We start from the raw sequence: 6,388 nt of genomic DNA on the forward strand, positions 1-6,388 counted from the left end.
ACAGCTAACGTGCTCATATTAGGTGGAAGTCTTTAGCTGTGATGTGGATTTCACTTGCTTGGGCTTGTTTGTGCTGACATTGTAACGAGTCAAGTGTTGGCAGATATTACAGTGAAGAATTGGCAGCTTTATATAGGAGCAGTTTTTGCAAGATTTTTCTGGGAAACAGCAGTTGATAAATGACATAGATTACCTTCGTAAAGATCTGACGACACCAAATAAAAGCTCTCATTCACATCGTAGAGAGGACACTCAACGATTTCATAAGCAATTTAACCCCTTCCTGCCATCCGACGTACTATCCCGTCCATGGGACCTGGGCCCCTATGCCCATGGACGGGATAGTACGTCTCAGCGATCAGCGGCGCCCACGTGGTGAGCGCCGCTGATCGCGGCCGGGTGTCAGCTGATTATCACAGCTGACACCCGGCACAATGTGCCACGGACCGCCCCCGACACGTTAACCCCTTGCACACCGCGATCAAACATGATCGCGGTGTACCGGGAGTTAAAGGGAAGCATCGGCAGGGAGGGGGCTCCCTCCGTGCTTCCCTGAGCCCCCCACGGCAGCGCAATGTGCAGCGCTGCTGCGGGGGGCTCCTTTCCTCCAGGCCCCCGAATCCAAGATGGCGACGGGGGCCTTCGGGGGCCTGCAGGAAGCTGGCTTCCTCAGTGCCTGCAAAGTGCAGGCATGAGGAAGCCTTCGGCACTGCCTGTGACAGATCGCTGATCTGTCACAGCGATCTGTCACAGGACAGTGATGTCCAACCTGGGACTATGTAATAAAGCAAAAAAAAAATAAAAAAAAGTGTAAAAATAATTTAAAAAAAATCGCCAAATAAATTAGTAAAAAAAAAAAAAAATATTCCACAATAAATTCATTTTTTGAAAATAAAAAAAAAAAAACCAATAAAAGTACACATATTAGGTATCGCCGCGTCCGTAACGACCCGCCCTATAAAACCATCCTGTTAGTTAACCCCTTTAGTGAACCCCTTAAAAAATAAAAATAAAAAACGAAGCAAAAAAATAATGATTTATTATCATACCGCCAAACAAAAAGTGTAATAACGTGCGATCAAAAAGACGCATATAAATATCCATCTTGTCCCGCAAAAAACGAGCTGCCACACAGCATCATCAGTGAAAAAATAAAAAAGTTATAGCTCGCAGAATAAAGCGATGCAAAAATAATTATTTTTTATATAAAATAGTTTTCATTGCATAAAACCGACAAAACATAAAAAAAGACCTAAATGAGGTATCGCTGTAACCATACTGACCCGAAGAATAAAACCGCTTTATCAATTTTACCGCACGCGGAACGGTGTAAACGCACTCCCCCAAAAGAAATTCATGAAACGCTGATTTTTGTTCATTCTGCGTCCCAAAAATTGGAATAAAAAGCGATCAAAAAATGTCACGTGCCCGAAAACATAAAAACCGCCATAAATAGTAAATCAAACCCCCCGTTATCACCCCCTTAGTTAAGGAAAAATAATAAAATAAAAAAAAATGTATTTATTTCCATTTTTCCATTAGGGCTAGGGTTAGGGCTAGGGTTAGGGTTAGGGTTAGGGCTAGGGTTAGGGTTAGGGTTAGGGTTAGGGCTAGGGTTAGGGTTAGGGTTAGGGCTAGGGTTAGGGTTAGGGCTAGGGTTAGGGCTTGGGTTAGGGCTAGGGTTAGGGCTAGGGCTGAGATTAGGGTTAGGGGTGTGTTGGGGTTCGGGTTAGAGTTAGAATTGGGGGTTTCCACTGCTTGGGCACATCAGGGGCTCTCCAAATGCAACATTGCGTCTGATCTCAATTCCAGCCAATTCTGAGTTGAAAAAGTCATATGGTGCTCCTTCCCTTCCAAGCTCTGCCATGCGCCCAAACAGTGTTTTACCCACACATGTAGGGTATCAGCCTACTCAGGACAAATTGCAAAACAATTTTTGGGGTCAAATTTCTCCTGTTACCCTTAGGAAAATAAAAAATTGGGGGCAAAAATATCATTTTTGTGGAAAAAAATGATTTTTTTATTTTCACGTCCGAGCGTTATAAACTTCTGTGAAGCACTTGGGGGTTCAAAGTGCTCACCACACATCTAGATAAGTTCCATGGGGGGGTCTAGTGTCCAAAATGGGGTCACTTGTGGGGAGTTTCAATAGTTTAGGTACATCAGGGGCTCTCCAAACGCACATGACACCCGCAGATCATTCCATCAAAGTCTGCATTCCAAAACGTCACTGCTTCCCTTCCGAGCCCCGACGTGTGTCTATACAGTAGTTTTCTCCCACATATGGGGTGTCAGCGTACTCATGACAAATTGTACAACAACTTTTGGGGTCCAATTTCTCCTGTTACCCTTGGGAAAATGAAAAAATTGGGGACTAATTGATCATGTTTGTGGAAAAAATAAGATTTTTTTATTTTCATGCCCGGGCATTAAAACTTCTGTGAAGCCCTTGGGGGTTCCAAGTGCTCACCACACATCTAGATAAGTTCCTTAGGGGTTCTCGTTTCCAAAATGGGGTCATTTGTGGGTGTTTCCACTGTTTAGGTACATTAGGGGCTCTCCAAAGGCAACATGACACCCGCAGACCATTCCATCAAAGTCTGCATTCCAAAACGTCACTACTTCCCTTCCGAGCCCTGACGTGTGTCCATACAGTAGTTTTCTCCCACATATGGGGTGTCAGCGTACTCATGACAAATTGGACAACAACTTTTGGGGTCCAATTTCTCCTGTTACCCTTGGGAAAATGAAAAAATTGGGGACTAATTGATCATGTTTGTGGAAAAAATACGATTTTTTTATTTTCATGCCCGGGCATTATAAACTTCTGTGAAGCCCTTGGGGGTTCAAAGTGCTCACCACACATCTAGATAAGTTCCTTAGGGGTTCTCATTTCCAAAATGGGGTCATTTGTGGGTGTTTCCGCTGTTTAGGTACATTAGGGGCTCTCCAAAGGCAACATGACACCCGCAGACCATTCCATCAATGTCTGCATTCCAAAACGTCACTACTTCCCTTCCGAGCCCTGACGTGTGTCCATACAGTAGTTTTCTCCCACATATGGGGTGTCAGCGTACTCAGGACAAATTGGACAACAACTTTTGGGGTCCAATTTCTCCTGTTACCCTTGGGAAAATAAAAAAATAGTGACTAAAAGATCATGTTTGTGGAAAAAATACGAATTTTTTATTTTCACGCCCGGGCGTTATAAAATTCTGTGAAGCACTGGGGGGTTCAAAGTGCTCACCACACATCTAGATAAGTTCCTTGGGGGGTCTAGTTTACAAAATGGTGTCATTTGTGGGGGGTTTCCACTGTTTAGGTACATCAGGGGTTTTCCAATCGCGACATGGTGTCCGATCTCAATTCCAGCCAAAAAGTCAAATGGCGCTGCTTCCCTTCCGAGCTCTGCCATGCGCCCAAATAGTGGTTTACCCCCACATGTGGGGTATCAGCATACTCAGGACAAATTGCACAATAACTTTTAGGGTCCTGTTACCCTTGGAAAAATAAGAATTGAGGGTGAAAAGATCATTTTTGTGGAAAAAATATGATTTTTTAATTGTACGGCTTTATGTTATAAACTTCTGTGAAGCCCTTGGGGGTTCAAAGTTCTCACCACACATCTAGATAAGTTCCTTTGGGGGTCTAGTTTCCAAAATGGTGTCATTTGTGGGGGGTTTCCACTGTTTAGGTACATCAGGGGTTTTCCAATCGCGACATGGTGTCCGATCTCAATTCCAGCCAAAAACGTCAAATGGCGCTGCTTCCCTTCCGAGCTCTGCCATGCGCCCAAATAGTGGTTAACCCCCACATGTGGGGTATCAGCATACTCAGGACAAATTGCAAAATAACTTTTAGGGTCCTGTTACCCTTGGGAAAATAAAAATTGGGGTGAAAAGATCATTTTTGTGGAAAAAATATGATTTTTTAATTGTACCGCTGTACGTTATAAACTTCTGTAAAGCCCTTGTGGGTTCAAAGTTCCCACCACATATCTAGATAAGTTCCTTGGGGGGTCTAGTTTCCAAAATGGGGTCACTTGTAGGGGGTTTCCACTGTTTAGGTACATCAGGGACTCTCCAAACGTGACATGGCGTCCGATCTGAATTCCAGCCAATTTTGCATTGAAAAAGTCAAACGGCGCTCCTTCCATTCTGAGCTCTGCCATGCGCCGAAACAGTCGTTCCCTCCCACAAATCAGGTATCAGCGTACTCAGGAGAAATTGCACAATAACTTTTGCTGTCCAATTTCTCCTGTTACCCTTGGTAAAATAAAAAAAATTGAACTTGAAGTACTTTTTTTGTGAAAAAAAGTTAGATGTTCATTTTTTTTTAAATATTCAAAAAAATTCCTGTGACGCACCTAAAGGGTTAATAAACTTCTTGAATGTGGTTTTGAGCACCTTAAGGGGTGCAGTTTTTAGAATGGTGTCACTTTTGGGTATTTTCTATCATATAGACCCCTCAAAGTGGCTTCAAATGTGATGTGGTCCCTAAAAATAAAATGGTGTTGTAAAAATGAGAAATCGCTGGTCAACTTTTAACCCTTATAACTTCCTAACAAAAAAAAATTTTGGTTCCAAAATTGTGCTGATGTAAAGTAAACATGTGGGAAATGTTAGTTATCAAGTTTTTTGTGTGCCGTATCTCTGTGATTTAAGGGCATAAAAATTCAAAGTTGGAAAATTGCAAAATTTTCGCCAAATTTCCGTTTTTTCACAAATAAACGCAAGTTATTTGAATGAAATTTTACCACTAACATGAAGTACAATATGTCACGAGAAAACAACGTCAGAATCAGTGGGATCCATGGAAGCGTTCCAGAGTTATGACCTCATAAAGGTACAGTGGTCAGAATTGTAAAAATTGGCCCGGTCATGAACGTGCAAACCACCCTTGGGGGTGAAGGGGTTAATCTGCAGTGAATATTGCTGGTAATATGTACATAGATTGCTCTAGAGATATCAATTACACATGAGACACAATAAAGACATTGTGTTAAGGAGAACAGAAGCCTGTGTCCCCAAAAAGTGACTAGTTAGAATAAATTGTCATTTTGAAGGGTCTTGCCACAATAAAAAGTCACACATTTTTATGCAAGGCACTCAATAAGCGACTTTTAGGCCAGGTACACATGAGCGTAATTCACGGTCCATGTATAGACCACAACACCTGGACTGACCTCAGGTCTCCTGAACTAAGAGACTGTTAGTTCAGGTCAGTCACTCTCATATGAACCCTGCTTTACCCGGTCTCTTCCACCTTTGCCTCAGGTCTTGGCATGTGGACTCAAAATCTGTATAAGTCTGTATTTCTTTCAAGCTAGCACAAAGGTACAATACTGTGCAAAGGGTCTGAATACTTATGACAATGTGATATTTCAGTTTTTCTTTTTTAATAAATTTGCAAAAATTTCTACATTTCTGTTTTTTTTTCAGTCAAGATGGGGTGCAGAGTGTACATTAACTCCTTTCCTACATTGGACATAATATTCCGTCCATGTGACCTGGGACCTAAGAATATTACGTCACATGCAATCAGCAGCGCTCACGGGGGGAGCGCCGCTGATCGCGGCGGGGTGTCAGCTGATTATCACAGCTGACACCCGGCACTATGTGTTAGGGGCGGTCACGGACCGCCCCCGACACATTAACCTCTGGCACACTGCGATTAAACATGATCGCAGTGTACCGGGGTAATAGGAGAGAAGCGCGCAGGGAGGGTACTCTTTCCATACTTCCCTGCAACCCGCGGAGCGACGTGATGTGCTGTGTCGCTCCGAAAGTCCTCCTCCATGCAGGCCACAGAACCAATGTGGCATGAGGAAGCCTGCTGCAGCGCCCGTCAGATCGCCGATCTGACACAGCGCTGTTCTAAGTGTCAGATCAGCGATCTGACACATTACAGTAATGTCCCCCCCGGGACAATATAATAAAGTAAAAAATAAAAAAAAACACTTGTAAAAATAATTAAAAAAAAAATAAAAATTCCCTAATAAATATATGCCCTATAAAACTGTCCCACTACACTGTGTGCAGAATTATTAGGCAAATGAGTATCACATCATCCTTTTTATACATGTTGTCCTACTGCAAGCTGTATAGGCTTGAAAGCCAACTGCCAATTATGTAAATCAGGAGGAGGAGTAATGTAATGAGGAGGAGTGTGGTCTAATGACATCAACACCCTATATAAGGTGTGCTTAATTATTAGACAACTTCCTTTCCTTTGGCAAAATGGGTCAGAAGAAAGATTTGACGGACTCTGAAAAGTCAAAAATTGTGAGATGTCTTGCAGATGGGTGCAGCAGTCTTGAAATTGCCAAACTTTTGAAGTGTGATCACCGAACAATCAAGCGTTTCATGGCAAATAGCCAACAGGGTCG

Source organism: Dendrobates tinctorius, unplaced genomic scaffold (assembly GCF_039654945.1).
Source record: "Dendrobates tinctorius isolate UK_male_01 unplaced genomic scaffold, ASM3965494v1 ptg000070l, whole genome shotgun sequence".
Taxonomy (NCBI): Eukaryota; Metazoa; Chordata; class Amphibia; order Anura; family Dendrobatidae; genus Dendrobates; species Dendrobates tinctorius.